General features: G+C 37.5%; 1 protein-coding gene across 2 annotated transcripts in view; it reads right to left on the reverse strand.

Annotated features, from left to right (window-relative positions):
- LOC136833344 (trypsin-1) overlaps nt 1-16,963 on the reverse strand; it is a 436,392-nt gene extending 419,429 nt beyond the window's left edge. Inside the window, exon 1 of one of the 2 annotated variants that reach the window (XM_067095357.1) lies at nt 16,262-16,963. The gene's annotated coding sequence lies outside the window, so the exon portion shown is untranslated. The remainder of the gene's footprint in view (nt 1-16,261) is intronic. The other variant, XM_067095358.1, reaches the window with a different exon arrangement.
- Nucleotides 16,964-18,000: the final 1,037 nt, after the last annotated feature.

Genomic DNA, 18,000 nt, shown 5'->3' on the forward strand with positions numbered 1-18,000 from the left:
ATAGTTTCTTTTGCAGAAGACTAAAAATGACAATACACAAAATGCAAGTACCAGATTAATATTCATGGAAGCATTAGAATTGTAAAGCAAAGATTCATTCGTCTAGCGATCTTCATACGCGCATTTAAACAGATATCTACAGCTGACTTCTTCCACAGTTATGCTTCAGGTCAAAACAAGCCCATTACGGCAAAAGAAGATAAATTTGTAGGCTAGGCAACTCGACGAAAAGCGTAATATTAGATGCTCCGTCATTCAATCCACTGTTTGTTTACGTACCTTCCTTCCTTTTTCCGTGATTTTTTGCAGCAGTTTTCGAGGCGGGATACTCAGTAGAGAGCAATGTCGTGCACGAGGACAATGTCGAAGTTTTCCGGGGCCTTTGTGTTCCGAATGCAAAAAAGCGAGAGGGGGGGAAAAACAACGTCGGATGGGAATTCGCGTGTCTTCGCTTAAAAAGGATTCTGACTGCATTCCTTTCCACGTGATTACTTCACGAAAATATTCAGTTTGTTCCAGGTAATGTCTTTTCCCTTTCCGTGTATGTATATATGTGTATATTTATACATACATAAATACAAAAACTATAAATACACTCACACGTACATACATATGTACATACAAACACATATATATAATATATATATGTGTTTTGTGTGTGTGTGTGTGTGTGTGTGTGTGTGTGTGTATCGCCAATCAAATTTGTTTTTACTTCACAATTCTAATGCTTCCATGCATTTCGCTAATTGTCATTTTCTCGAAAACTAACGGTAAATATAGGCAGTCGGCACCACTGAAGTTTCTATCCTGTTTCTGATTGGCTGATGCAGCTTGAGCTTCCGCCAATCAGAATATTGACCATATTTTCCGTCAACGGCAAACAAAAATCCCATAGTTACCCCTCCCTCGCTGCTATGTTATAAACATGCGTAGTTCGCTCAGTAACTGCCTTCATAAACATTGCCTCCACAGAAATCATTTCTGTATGGATGTAACTGCACAACAGCCGTTAATTTTTTTTTTTAATTTATCTATCGAGGCCTTTTGATAAAAATTTTTTCCGTCTTCGTTATCTGCTATGACTCATCTTAAGTTTACTTTCATGCCTTGATGTATAGCCCATAATTTCGTGTGTTCATTTTTTAAAACCCCCTGTTTACTCACATTAAATATGTGCGTTCAGCTGGAGCCACTTCAAGCACCGTGAAATGGCACAAAATTGCCCGTACTTCGTGACTGACGTCATATATCATTGCTGTAGGCGGGATATTGGGCTTCTACCATGATTATAATAGTCCACCGTGGATAAAATTTTGCCTGGCCCATCAATCACTTCTCTTCTAATCAGAAATGCGTTTCAAAATGAGAGTTCTCTTATTGATCTTGTCGGGCAATTGGAAACGGGGTGATGTGTTCGGTCATAAACGTCACGCGAAACTATCACTCAAAATTACTTGCCAATTATCAGCTGATATTTCCAGCTCCTGACAAACAAATGTCTCTGGTGAAGGAGAGATTAAGCACCAATCATACTTGATTCCTGATTTCGGCCTTTTGGTTGTTTGATGGTGGTGCATAAGAAACTGCGTCTTTTTATCTCACCGTCAGTCACAGTGAGTGGGTCTTTCCTAGATAGTGACCCCCAAGGGTTTTAAGTTTTAACCCGGTATGTATCCACCTTTGCGGCCCGTTTAGTACAAGCCCGTTGGGGATTACCGTGAATACATAAACAAAAGACTGTAAATATCATAAAGATAATGACCCCCAAGATATATTAGTCCTAGATAACGATCCCCGAACTTTGTTGGGGGTCACTATCTAGGAAAGATCTCAGTAAGTATATCCATCCTTCATATAACGGATTTAATGTTCTGGTATAAAAGAAACTTGTTTCTTTAATCTCAACATCAATTACAATAGGTACGTCCATCCTGTATATAATGGATTGAGCGTTCTTACTAGCTGGCGATCGATAATGCTGGATCCTAAAGAGTCCCAAGAAATACCAGTAAAGCTTGTGTATGAGATAACAAGAAAGAGGGAGAATTTCTTCACACAATGGTTAAACAAATAACCCCTCCACTCATGATTTAGACGTAATAAACACACACTCTCTCTCTCTCTCTCTCTCTCTCTCTCTCTCTCTCTCTCTCTCTCTCTCTCTCTCTTTCATTATTGTGGTCTAAACATCTCTTCGATATAGGAGAGGTGGTTTACAGGCCTCTGCGACAGAGAAAGTGTATCTCTCTCTCTCTCTCTCTCTCTCTCTCTCTCTCTCTCTCTCTCTCTCTCATAGTTCAGACGTCTCTACGATATAAGGGAGGTAGTCTGCAGGCCTCTGCGACAAAGGATCTCTCTCTCTCTCATCGTTTAGACGTCTCCACGATATAGAAGAGCTGGTTTGCATGCCTCTCCGCTAGTCTCTCTCTCTCTCTCTCTCTCTCTCTCTCTCTCTCTCTCTCTCTCTCATGGTTCAGACGTCTCTACGATATAAGGGAGGTAGTTTGCAGACCTCTGCGACAAAGGATATCTCTCTCTCTCTCTCTCTCTCTCTCTCTCTCTCTCTCTCTCTCTCTCTCTCTAATTTAGACGTCTCTACGATATAGGAGAGGTGGTTTGCAGGCCTCTCCGATAAAGTCTCTCTCTCTCTCTCTCTCTCTCTCTCTCTCTCTCTCTCTCTCTCTCTCTCTCTCCCCGCTTTCCTCAACCCCTAATATTGCCTATTCCCTCGGTAATTACGAAATCCCCTCGCATTCTAGTAGCCAATATCACTCAATTCGGTGGGCCATTACGCGAAAGAGACAATAAAAGTTGTCCTTTTTCTTTGAGCAGGAGAATGTGGCAGATCAGCTGTGTAATTCGTCCTAATTAGATTGGTATCAATGGACGCCTCGCACAGAGGAACTTTCCGTTCCTTTCATAAGAGGAAATTCATGTATGAGACCTTTTCACCTTTTTCTGTAACTCTCTCTTGCTGAGCCATATACACACACACATACACACACACACACAAACACACATACGCGCATGCATACATTCACCCAATCACATGGTTGCAAGCCTGCATACTCACACATGTATATAAAATTTATATACATATATATTTATATACATACATATATATATATATAATATATATATATATATATATATATTATATATTTATATATACATATATTTGTGAATATATTTATGATATATATATATATATATATATATATATATATATATATATATATATATATATATATATATATATATATATATATATATATATATATATATATATATATATATATATATATATATATATATATATATATATATATATATATATATATATATATATACAGTATATATATATATACACACACACACACACACACACACATTACACACCTCGATGCACTCCACAATGAAAACGACGGAAAAACCATTGATGCAAAAGGAAATACAATTCTTAATTTGTCCCAACAGTTTCGCTTTCCGTCAGGCCTCTTCCAGGAATTTTATTAACTATCAATAAAATTCCCCGGAAGAGGTTTGATGGAAAAACAGTGAAATTCATTCCATTTTCTCTCTGGTTTCTCCTTCGTTTTCATTGTGGAGTCTATCGAGATATTTATCTTCAGTGACTGAGAAGAATACAATTGAATATTATATATATATATATATATATATATATATATATATATATATATATATATATATATATATATATATATATATATAATATTCAATTGTATTCTTCTCAGTCACGAAGATAAAATATCTCGATGCACTCACAATGAAAACGAAGGAGAAACCAGAGAGGAAAAAAATGGAAATACAATTTCGCCATACATAGAGTATATATATATATATATATATATATATATATATATATATATATATATATATATATATATATATATATATATATATATATATATATATATATATATATATATATATATATATATATATATATATATATATATATATATATATATATATATATATATATATATATATACATATATATATATTAACTTTATCACATACACAATTGTTCTGTGCATTAGTAGAATTACTAAAAGGACCTCATTCAAACTGGATGGTATCTAATGGAGTTTTTTATTCAAAAAGTTACAAGCTTTCTTGGACAAACAGTCCACATTATCAAGTATCCGTACAATGAGCAGACGCGTAGCATTTTTATTAAAACGTCATGACCTATGTCGCATGTATAGACCCCCTCCTCCATATTCTTTTTTATTATTTCCATCGTCGTCTTTACTGGTACGTTAGTGAACAGGGAAGTTACATCCAAACTTGCAAATTTGCAGTCTTTTACGTTAATTTTGGATAATTCGTCTATCAGGTTCATGTTATGTTTTAAATGCCCTTCGGATACTAAGCCTACCCATTTTCCCATTATATTGGAAAGAAATTTCTCCAGCCTCCTCTGCGGTGATCTCGTCGATGCCACGATCGGTCTTAGCGGGCACCCTTCCTTGTGGATCTTAGGGCTACCATAAATATATGGGATCTCTGGACTTTCCACTGATTTTACTCTATGTTCTAATTCTTTTCTCTTGGTTTTGTCGTGGATTTTTGTCAACGCTTCCCTTACTTTTTTGTTAAAATTGCACTGTACCCCCCTAATGTCCGGTTTTTTGTTGCAAGCCTCATATGTGTTTTCATCGTTTAACAATTGTTCTAACTTATTCTCGTATTCTACGGCATCCATTACTACAACCGCCCCCCCTTTGTCTGCCTTACAAATCTTTATGTCCTTGTATTTTCCTAACCTATCAAGGGCCTTACGTAACCTCTCCGGAAACACGAATCTGTTCGACCTAATCCCCGTCCACATGGCCCCCCTGCAAAAAGCTGCTTCATCCCCATTTTTGTTCTTATCTAGTTCCCTTAAGCTTCTACACATTTCGATGAAATCGTGACTTTCGTTCCCCATGCAAAAATTAAGGCCATATCCATTAGGAATAAAATAGTTAGAAACAAAAAGTCGGTAGAGGGGGAAGAGATTAGAGGGGGGGTTTATATGGCAGCGTGTCTAGACTGTGAAGAAGGGTACTATGGCGAAACTGGCAAATCATGTAAAGAGCGAAGCAAACAACATCTGCAGAACATAAGGCATTATAATCAGACGTCGGCAGTTGCCAAACACTGTTGGGAAAATGACCACAAAATAGACTGGGAAAATATGAGTTTTCTGTACAGGAACACCAACAAAACATCTAGACTGGTTGTAGAGAACGCCTTCATAACTTGCGCCAACAACACGATGGCAGGGAACACCGGAAACGGCTTTGAAGACAGCATATCTAGAAAAATCGTATACTCCACAGTAGCAAGGAAACGAAGAAAAAACGTAAGAGAAAGCACGGAAAACGGTCACCTAGGAGGAAGGATCAGAGAAAGACCAAGGTCAAGAGGGGGTGGAGGTCACACAGGAAGAGCTAGGCGATTATAGGATTAATAAAAGTACCCAGCACACAGATATAAATACAGCCGGACTACGCGTCTGCTCATTGTACGGATACTTGATAATGTGGACTGTTTGTCCAAGAAAGCTTGTAACTTTTTGAATAAAAACTCCATTAGATACCACCCAGTTTGAATGAGGTCCTTTTAGTAATATATATATATATATATATATATATATATATATATATATATATATATATATATATATATATATATATAAAATATGAGGAAAAAATGGCTTATAAAGGAAGCAAGCCTAAATGGTGTCTTCCCACTGAGCATCGATCTCAGGACCGTGAATGGATAGAGAAAGAGTGCAACGATGTTTTTCCACGAAAATGTGTTTCGCCTTATTGGTGGTGGCTCCGCAAAGTCACCTTCACTCTCTGATGAATAATGATTGAACCCCTGAGGAAAAAAAAGCTTTGTATACTTACGGAAAAGCTCAGCAACACAGCATCGGCCACCCTACGAAAACTGAGCCACTTATGTCTTTCATACTCTCGCTCTCGAACTTCAATGTTAAAGCCATTCTTTTACGAGCTTCTTCTTCGACGGCAGTCAGCCAACAGCAAATTAGTATCCTCCTCCTCCTCCTCCTCCTCCTCCTTCCTTGTCCTCTTCTTCCTCCTCCACCTCCCCTTGTCTTCTTCCTCCTCCTCCTCCATCTCCTCTTGTCCTCTTCCTCCTCCTCCTCCCCTTGTCCTCTTCTTCCTCCTCCTCCCCCTCCCCTTGTCCTCTTCCTCCTCCTCCCCTTGTCTTCTTCCTCCTCCTCCTCGTCCTAATCCTCCTCCCCTTGTCCTCTTCCTCTTCCTCCTCCTCCATCTCTTCTTCCTCCTCCTCGTCCTAATCCTCCTCCCCTTGTCCTCTTCCTCCTCCTCCTTCCCTTGTCCTCTTCCTCCTCCTCCTCCTTCTCCCCCTGTCCTCTTCCTCATACCCGTCCTCTTCTTCCTCCTCATCCGTAAAACCTCCATATGCTCACTTTACATCAATCCTTCTGCATGACCAATTCACTTCACAGCACTAACCTATCTTTACTCCTTCAGTAATCGTTTTACTGCATATGCTCCGTCTTTACTTCTCACCCTTCCAAACATTTTTATTCCACCTACACCTACACAACGCTGTTTCAATTTTTAGCTTTCTGTAAAAGAAAACTATTGTGCCGGCTTTGCCTGTCCGATACTTTTTCAGTCGGCCCTCAGACCTTAAAAACTACTGAGGCTGGAGGGCTGCAAATTGGTATGTTGATCATCCACCCCCAATCATCAAACATACCAAATTACAACCCTCTAGCCTCAGTAATTTTCATTTTATTTAAGGTTAAAGTTAGCCATGATCGTGCCTCTGGCAATGATATATGACAGGCCACCAAGGCGGCTGAGAGTTTCACGGGCCGCGGCTCATACAGCATTATACAGAGACCACCGAAAGATAGATCTATTTTCGGTGGCCTTGATTATACGCTGTGCAGGAAACTCGATTGCGTCAAAGATACCTCGGCACAGTTTTTACTTGTTTTTATTACCACTCAGACTCCACACACTACTTCCATATAGGAGGATTTGTTCAATATTCCAGTTATATATGTTTTAGCTTCCACTGATACTCATTTACTCTTGCAAATCATTTTCAGATCTCCTTCGAAACTTGTTGCACTATTTTCTGACTTGAACCTACTTTCCCATCTAACCACAGTATCCTACATCTGCTCATAAATGCTTATGCAAATTAGCCACTTCCATTCTTTCACCTGTCATAATGGCATTTATATTTGCATCTCGCAGGCCAATATTTACCTTAATTCCTCGACTCGTGTAGAAGTCCATTATTAGCAGTCTGCTTTCACTAAGACTTTCATAATATTTTAATTAGCAGACTTAAGTTTCTGCACACTAATATACCAACTAGCGTCGTATCACAGAGTAAAACATCAGCTACTCTACACGCTATTACTAACCTTTACTTATGCCAGGATTTTATGAGCGCATATGCATATCTATATACACACACACACACACACACACACACACACACACACACACACACACACACACATATATATATGAATTTTTATCACATCACTGTGATTCATATACGAGCATTAAGCTACAAATGTCGTTTAATATCCAGTTCGCTCTACCTCGGAAATAATATATGTATATATGTTTCCGAGGTACAGCGAATTGATATTAAACGACATTTGTAGCTTAATGCTTCTATATATATATATATATATATATATATATATATATATATATATATATATATATATATATATATATATATATAAATTTATGTATACATATACATACACACACACACACATATATATATGTATATATATATATATATATATATATATATATATATATATATATATATATATATATATATAGAGAGAGAGAGAGAGAGAGAGAGAGAGAGAGAGAGAGAGAGAGAGACAGACAGAGAGAGAGACAGACAGACAGACAGACAGACAGACAGACAGAGAGAGACAGAGAGAGAGAGACAGAGAGAGAGAGAGGGGGGGCGTATATACTCTTTAACCGAATTCCTTATAGTTGACTCTTCCTTCATTCTGTAGAGTCCTTTATGTATAGGAACTTATGATACCAGAAAGATTAAAATACAGTAGCTAAGCAACCTATGTTAAAAAAATTGTATCTTTTACTTTCTTACAGTACGAATTTATAAATTTTGAAAATTTTCAGAATGAGGTAAGACAGTCGGAAGACCCGGGAAGTTGGTCAAATACGAACAGATAAATGATCAATATGGCAATTGAAAATGGTTAAAAGTAACGAAAACGGCAAGGCAGTTCGTTAGTTGTGAAACAACACATGCACATTCACACACAGGCACGTACAAAGGTACAATTAATACCAACATCACGATCATTTTTCGTCAAATGCCATTCGCCAAGCAGTTCATTCGTCAGTGGAACGAGATTTGACAAATACGAAAGGAATCAAGTGCAACTGCCTCATTGCAGTTATTACTTTCAAGTATATTTAATGCACCTAGAACACTAATTAATTAATTTTATTTCTTACTGTACGCATCTCTGATTTCTTGTTTTACTTATATTTAATGCACCTACACGTCTAATTAATTCACTTTATTTCTTAGTATACTCTTCTCTGTTTTCATGTTTTACTTTCAGGTACTTCTAAAACACCTAGAATACTTCTCAATTCTCCTCTTTATTTCTGACTATAATTACCTCTGATTTCATATTGCTTTCGAGTATATTTAATGCACCTAAAATACTAATTTTCCTCTTTATCTCATACAATTCTTTCAAGTATATTTAATATATACCTCGAATGCTAATTATTTTCCTATTTATTTCTTACTACATTTATCTCTGATTTCATGTTTGACTTTGAAGTATAATATATTTAATGTATAATGAATACTACATTATTTCCTACTACTATTTATCTCTGACTTCATTCATGTTTTACTCTTTATCCCCGAGGCTTCACTCTTCAATGTTCACAATCATTAGTATTAGATCTGATGCAGCACGTTTATGGCAGACCTTTCCAGTTTATGGCCTCTCAAGGCTTTCCCTCTGATGTTAGTCGGACGTATATCACGATAACTAGGGTTTATGTTAACGTTCAGCGTGTGAGAACAATCTAGAAATAGATTCTATCACCGTTCTTATCATCTGGGAGATCTCGACCCTAACTTTTAGAAAATGGAATCACTGATTTTTTTCCATGTTGCAAACGTACAATTTTGTCTAGACGTATTAAATTTCTTGCCAACGATGAGACTTGCAATTAGTTTAACTCTTTAATACATGAATTAAAAAATAAATGTCCTGCATTCTTGCACTCAATTATTCTCTGCTCCTCTTTATCAATAACATAACCATTTTACTCTCAGTTTTTACTTGTTTTTATTACCACTCAAACTCCACACACTACTTCCACATAGGAGGATTTGTTCAATATTCCAGTTATATATATTTTAGCTTCCACTGATACTCATTTACTCTTGCAAATCATTTTCAGATCTCCTTCTAAACTTGTTGCACTATTTTCTGACTTGAACCTACTTTCCCATCTAACAGTATCGTACATCTGCTCATCAATGCTCATGCAAATTAGCCACTTCCATTCTTTCACCTGTCATAATGGCGTTTATATTTGCATCTCGCTGGCCAATATTTACCTTAATTCCTCGACTCGTGTAAAAGTCCATTATTAGCAGTCTGCTTTCACTAAGACTTTCATAATATTTTAATTAGCAGACTTAAGTTTCTGCACACCAATATACCAACTAGCGTCGTATCACAGCGTAAAACATCAGCTACTCTACGCGCTATTACTAACCTTTACTTATTCCAGGATTTTGAGAGCATACATACATGCACACACACACATATATATATATATATATATATATATATATATATATATATATATATATATATATATATATATATATATATATATATATATATAAATTTTTATCACATCACTGTGATTCATATACAAGCATTAAGCTACAAATGTCGTTTAATATCCAGTTCGCTCTGCTTCGAAATAATATATGTATATATGTTTTCAGGTACAGCGAATTGGATATTAAACTGACATTTGTAGCTTAATGATTCTATATATATATAAATTTATATATACATATACATACACACACACACACAAACACACACACATATATATATATATATATATATATATATATATATATATATATATATATATATATATATAGAGAGAGAGAGAGAGAGAGAGAGAGAGAGAGAGAGAGAGAGAGAGAGAGAGAGAAGGCATGCTCTCTGTGGATTTCCTTATAGTTGACTCTTCCTTCATTCTGTAGAGTCTTGTATGAGAATTTATGATGCCAGAAAGATTAAGAAGAAATAAGTAGCTAAGCAACCTATTATTAAAAAATTGTAACTTTTGCTCTTACAGTACAATTTACAAATTTTGAAAATTTTTCAGAATGAGATAAGACAGTCAGAAGACCAGGAAGTTGATGAAAATACAAGACTGATAAATAATCAATATAGCAATTGAAAATGGTTAAAAAATAACGAAAACAACCAAGGCAGTTCGTTAGTTGTGAAACACATGCCATTCACACACGGAAGACACGTACAAGGTACAATTAATACCAACATCACGATCATTTTCGTCAAATGCCATTCGCCAAAACAGTTCATTCGTCAGTGGAACGAGATTTGACAAATACGAAAGGAATCAAGTGCAATTGCCTCATTGCAGTTATTACTTTCAAGTATATTTAATGCACCTAGAACACTAATTAATTAATTTTATTTCTTACTGTATTTATCTCTGATTTCTTGTTTTATTTACATTTAATGCACCTACACGTCTAATTAATTCACTTTACTTCTTAGCATACTTTTCTCTGTTTTCATGTTTTACTTTCAGGTACTTCTAAAACACCTAGAATACTTCTCAATTCTCCTCATTATTTCTGACTATAATTACCTGATTTCATATTGCTTTCGGGTATATTTAATGCACCTAAAATACCAATTTTCCTCTTTATCTCATACAATACTTGTCACTGATTTCATGTTTTTCTTTCAAGTATATTTCATATATACCTCGAATGATAATTATTTTCCTATTTATTTCTTACTACATTTATCTCTGCTTTCATGTTTGACTTTGAAGTATAATATATTTAATGTATAATGAATACTACATTATTTCCTACTACTATTTATCTCTCTTGACCTCATTCATGTTTTACTTTTTATCCCTAGAGGCTTCACTCTTCAATGTTCACAATCATTAGTATTAGACCTGATGCAGCACGTTTATGGCAGACCTTTCCAGTTTATGGCCTCTCAAGGCTTTCCCCTCTGCTGTTAGTCGGACGTATATCACGATAACTCAGGGTTTATGTTAACGTTCAGCGTGTGAGAACAATCTGAAATAGATTCTATCACCGTTCTTATCATCTGGGAGATCTCAGACCCTAACTTTTAGAAAATGGAATCACTGATTTTTTCCATGTTGCAAACGTACACTTTGTCTAGACGTATTAAATTTCTGCCAACGATGAGACTTGCAGTTGCTTTAATCTTTAATACATGAATTAAAAAAATAAATGTCCTGCATTCTTGCACTCAAATATTCTCTGCTCCTCTTTATCAATAACATAACCATTTTACTCTCAGTTGGTAAAAAAAAATCGCTTCTGTTATCTGAACCAAATTTTATGAAACTTCCTTCATTTTGACACGGTCTGTAGAGCGTTCTTCTATTGACGGTTGGTGTTGAACAAATTAAACTATTTAAACCACTTTAGTCTTTGATGGAAAAACATCATAGGCAAACAATGTTAGGGGTGACAACACTAAATACAGCTTTGTTATAATGTGAAAACAAGGAAAAGTCGTTTTTATATTGCCAAGGCTGATGGAATATTACCTCACAATATCATTACTTTAGACCAGGGAATAGTGAGGATCCTAAGGCTAAAGTTGCCCTTTATATAAGGATGAGATATTTTGGCGCTGAGGGAGCACAGAAGTATGAAAGAATTCTTAAGTTTGGCTGGAGAGTAATTACCAATACAAAGTAGTTGTAGTATTATATAAAATAAACCTTAGAATCTGTGCCCTGACACGTGCTGGATAGCAAAACTGCATCAGAAGTGAAGGGGGCTCCCTTCGACAGCTCGAAAGTGCAACAAGGGTACCTGACAGAAGGACTGCGACATTTTACGAAAAGAGCACCAAGAAGGAACTTACCCCAACAACTGAAATGGATAGCGAGATATCTGAAGAACGGAGACTATCCAACAATTGAATGTGAAAGCAAGAATGCCTGTTAGGAGGAGAAAGCCACTCCAACAGCTGCGAAGGACAGCAAGGATTCCTTATAGGAGAAGGGACTCTCCAGCAACTGAAATGACAGCAAAGATGCCTGAGGGAGAGGAGACTCTCCCCATTTCAATAGGACAGCAAACCTGCCTGAGAAACCAGTGGATATAAGGAGAAGGGAATTTTTCTAACAGCTCAAGAGAATTGCAAGGCAGCCCAAGAGGGGTGGGAACTGTCTCTGACAGATAAAAAAAAGAACACCTGTGAGGTGAGACTCTGCTTGAAATCTGAAACAGCTGGAAAGGAAAATCAAGAGCTCAACTGGGTGCAAGGGTGCCGGAGTGAAGAGTAGAACGTTATCTAACAACTAAAAAAAAATTGCAAAGGTCTTGAGTGTAGGAGCTTTCTCCACAACCTAAAAAAGGGCCTAAGGTAACCTGTGAGATGAGGGGACTTTCCCTAACATATCAAAAGGACAAAATGGCAGTTTGCAAAGATAAAGGACTCTCTACAGCACTCCAAAAAAAAAAAAAAAAAAAAAGATATTCTGAGAAGGACTTGGAATAAAAACAAAACTAAAATGTCAGAATATGAGGTAAAGGAGCTTGATAAAAGAAACATGATCTTTGACAGCACCAATAACCTTCAATTCTGTTCAGCCGGAAAAGAAATAAAGATAATGAGCATCCTAACAGAGGGGCGGGAATGATATTATTCTGCAGACATTATGAACATAAAACTTGATTCTCAGGTAACGAATGTGGGCGTGTGACGTTGCAATTACATGCGCAGGCTTTAATCAATATGATCAGTAACCACCTCCTTGTGGATCAAAAAGGGAAGCGATGTTGCGTATGAGGCTTCACGAGATTAAGGAATGAAGTTAAAAGTTTTTCTTCTTGGTACCGACGAGCGTCTTTGTGAATGTCACACTATCCTTATATTGAACTGAACTGAACGTAGAATTTAGGCCAAATGCCAAGCACTGGGACCTATGAGGTCATTCAGCGCTGAAACGTAAACTGACAGTAAAAGTTCGAAAGGTGTAACAGGAGGAAAATCTCGCAGTTGCACTATGACTCAGTTGTTAGGAGAGGGTGGACAGTAAGATGGAAGAAAGAGAATATGGAAGGAGGTAAAGTAAAAGGAACAAAAGGGGTTGCAGCTACGGGCCGAATGCACGCTACAAAGAACCTCAAGTAATGCCTACAGTGCACCGCACGAGGTGCAATGACGGCACTATCCCCCTGCGGGGACTATCCTTGTAAGATTCGGCCTAGCGACGGCAACTAGAATAGCATCGAAATGGCAGCTTATAACTGCCTCTTACAACAGCAGGCGGTTTCGATAATAAGTGGCTGAATAACAATGAAAAAGTAAGATTGTGTTCAGTTACACGCCAATGATGCAAGATTTCTTAGAGGAAATAAACCCCACTTTCGCATTCCCCTTCCTCCCTTGCACATATCCCCACCCCGACATTCCTCTTTCTCTCTTTGCGTCTCCTGCGCATTCTCCCCTCCCCTTCCTCTTCCCACCTATGCACATTCTCCCCGCCTCCGGCATTCCTCTTCCCCACCCTTTGCATTCCTCTCCCCCTTGAACAATCCTCCCCCACATTCCTCACCCCACCCTGCACATTCTACTCCCATTCCTCTTTCCCCATTTGCTTCCCCCATTGCACATTCGCCCCCTGCATTCCTCTTCCCCTTCTGCATTCCTTTCCCCATTGCACACTGCCCTGCATTCCTCTTCGCCCTTGCACATTCCCCTGCATTCCTCTTCCCTCCTTGTACATTCTCCCCTGCATTCCTCTTCCCCTTGCACATTCTCCCCTGCATTCTTCTTCCCCATTGACGTTCTCCCCCCACCGTATTCCTCTCTCCTCCTCCCCGTCCCAACTTCCCACAGTCTTGGCCTCCGCATCACAATCCCTTTTCTTTCATCGGGACGCGATCCATTTTCTAATTTGCGCATCGAAACCCAAAAAGAGAGGCAGAGACTGCCGGTGAAGTGTTTGAATATACGAAATGTGAAGTCGACTCGAGTGCTCTATAAATAAGCGCCGTCCAAACTCCATTTGCTGCCCGAGTTGAATCAATAAGGCTCATAAACGAAGTCTCTCTCTACATCCCTTTATTGTAGTGCCCCCAAGTTGTTTATTATAATATTGCGGCGTCCGGGCGCGGCCTACGCGCTTATTGTTTCTGCGTAAGATGGGGCGAGTGGGTCGTGGATGGGGCTTACGCTTGCGTTTAAATCTAATTTAAAGTTGAACATCTGTAATGTAGCAAATATTGTTCGGGGCAGAAAGAAATAAATGAGAATACAATGAATAAGATTTTTATAACAATTGTGCTAGCCGAGAAAGAAATGTTTAATGAGGGGCAGCATACAAAGATTATTTTATAAAATATATTTTCCTAAAACTGAACGATATATATAATTATAATAATAATATATATATAAATATATATATATCTATATATATACTATATATATATATTATATATATATATATATATATATATATATATATATATATATACGCACTTTACACACTCTTCTGATTTTACTTTATGGAAAAATTGGTTATATAAAAAGCCTGAAAAAGTGTCTCTTTTCTACACTGTCTTTTTTTTAATACTCTTCTAACCTTTGTCATATCACAATACACTCCTAGCGAGAAAGTTTACCAAAGTTTACCCTCTTGAATGAAATAAGTAGAGCTATATTTATACTCCAATTTTTAATCTGATGAAAATACACAGATGAGTGGGAGGCGGCTTAACGGTAACTGACAATGTAACAAGTTCGAATAGCATCGTTTTATTTCATATACTTACTTAGTTATCCCAATGAAAGCTTCCTAATAATCTAAAATCTGTATCAAATATATTTGAGGTCTCTTAATAATCCTAGTGAGTTGAAAGACTGTAAAATGTTAGTACGTTAGTCCAAAAGTAAACAGCAATGCTACTTAAGTCAATGTCTAGAATGGGTTTCGGAAGCACAGTATCTCGTCCAAATCGTTTCAGGTATTTTCCCCAAATCTTAGAGCAAATTGGAACAAATCAAACCAGTGATTAGAAGAAACGTGTAACTTATTTTCTAAAGATTGGATTCTACTTAAGACGTGGAACTAATAAAAACTACAGGAGAAAATTTATGGGGAGGTAAAACGAACAGCCAGTAATATCTTACGGCGGAAGAACAATACAAAGTTTACTGGTTTGGGGCCTTTCAAAACTCAGTACAAACTTGATAGCGCTGTTACGTACTTGATAGCGCTGTTACGTAACTTTTCTTTGGCCTTGCAGGTTATAGCTACAATGTAACAGTTCTGTGGATCTTTTCGTATGTACACAAACTAAACAAAGTTCGAACACATTAACAACAGAGGCTTTCCTGATAATCACAACGACACCACAAGTTTGTCTTTCTTCCCATTTTGTTTTCTGATAAATCAAGATAAAATCAAATAAGACTCTACAGTAAATGTGAGTTAGGAATCAAAATGGTGATATTCGTAATAAAAATTCACCTTGATATTTGCTACCGAGATGGAATAAGTAGATAAAGCACAAACTTCTAAAAAGTAGGCCTATGCTGTACGGCAAAGACCACACTCAGGACAGTATATACTCTGATTGAAAAGTAAGACCTAAAAACATAAAGGAAAAAGATAATTGAATTGGCGATTAAAATAAGGCCTGCCGGAACAATTGTTCCAAAATACCTGACTGAAACTGCATTTTCAGAACCCAAATGTTTTGTTCGAGGTAAAATTTCTTTGGAATATCTTCATAACCTAGATGTTGGCGATAAATGCGTGAACACTGTATGAGTAATCATGAGTTAGATGAATCAAGATGAAACTAATGTTAAAGCTAGAATTATAATATTAATAATTGTAATTTTAACACTCACCATCAGCCGGAGAAAGCGACGGCTGTCCTCCAAGCGTTATCCGTAACCCAGTCTGAAAGTTTCACTCTTGCAAAGTTGACTTCAGTGGATTAACAGAATCAGACGCTATTAGATGACCGTCAGTTTTTGGTTGGACAAAGGAATCCTCTAGCTGTTCCGAAGTTATGCTCACCACAGAGGGGCCCTGATACAGTCTAGAAGTGTCAGCAGATATGATCTAATACAGTTACAACCAGAAGACTTGTCTAGAGAATTGCTCTGATACAGCCAGTTCTTAACAGACAATTGCCCTGATACAGCCAGTTCATGACAAGAGTTGCTCTGAACAGCCAGTTCTTGACAGAGAGCTACTCTGATACAGCTAGTTCTTGACGTTAAGTTACTCTAATACAGCCAGTTCTTGACAGAGAATTGCTCTGATACAGCCAGTTCTTGACAGAGATTTGCTCGGATACAGCCAGTTCTTGACAGAGATTTGCTCGGATACATCCAGTTCTTGACAGAGATTTGCTCGGATACAGCCAGTTCTTGACAGATTTGCTCGGATACAGCCAGTTCTTGACAGGGATTTGCTCGGACACAGTCAGTTCTCGAAGACAGATAACCATATGTGTTCTGATATGCTTTGATACAGTCAGTGCTTGAAGACAAATTGATGGAAGTGCTCTCATGTCGTAACTTTAGGTAGGTAGACTTTTCATGCTGAAAAGAAATAGGAGGTAATTGAATTCTTCTCTTGGGTGATGGCAAAAAAAGTTAAAAGACCAGTTTATATGATTTTGGTAAACAAAGAGGAAGTCAGGCAATCCTGTAATCCTGAATGTAAACGACCTGAATAATAGAGCCTCTTCCCTCGCTATCATCTCAGCATTACCATTACCTATGTTAGTGTCGTGCAAGGTCAGTCAGTGAATCATGCTTTGAGGATTTTAGGCGGGGTACAGGAATCAACGAAACTCAAGACTGCCTGCGTGAACAAGACAACGGCCTTTCTTGGCTAAGACTATCTGCAACTTTTCCACGTTTATCCGGGGAAGTTAGGAAGGAATATAAAATTACGGCTAGAAGCCTATTTGGTCATTCTGCGCTGAAAGGAAATTGAGAGCAAGAGGTTTTGAAAGGTGTAACAGGGAGAAAACCTCGCAATTGCACTAAGAAACAATCGTTGGAAGAGGGCTGAGGAAAGTAAGATGGAAGAAAGAATAAGAACGGAGGTACAGTAAAAGGACTGAAAGGGGTTGCAGCTAGAGGCCGAAGGGACGCTGCAAAGAACCTTCAGTAATGCCTACAGTACACCGCGTAAGGTGCACTGACAGTACTAACCTCCCTACGGAGACGTTTATCTGGGGGAAGGGAGCTAAGAATTACCCTCATCACATGTTTCAAAAATTCTTCATCGCACGTTTCAAATGCCATGCTAGCATGACGTACACTGTACACTAACCTTTGCGTTTGAAATAGTGTTCTATTACTCAAGTTGGACGATAATCTTGGTCCTCTATTGGAAAGTCATTTACACTATGATTACTAACCTACTATCAACTGATTTCTAGAGCTAATACCAACGGCCATATGTACCTTGACAACAAAGTTCTCACTTTCGGGCTGCCGTTCATCATTCTTCCATTCTATAATAATACACAGTACTTAAAAAAAATAAATATAATAAAACTTGTCACCGAGTGAACAAATATGTCCCACACGCCTGGGTAGGATCCCTCTCAACTCTAGCACTAACG

Source organism: Macrobrachium rosenbergii, chromosome 51, assembly GCF_040412425.1.
Source record: "Macrobrachium rosenbergii isolate ZJJX-2024 chromosome 51, ASM4041242v1, whole genome shotgun sequence".
Lineage (NCBI taxonomy): Eukaryota > Metazoa > Arthropoda > Malacostraca > Decapoda > Palaemonidae > Macrobrachium > Macrobrachium rosenbergii.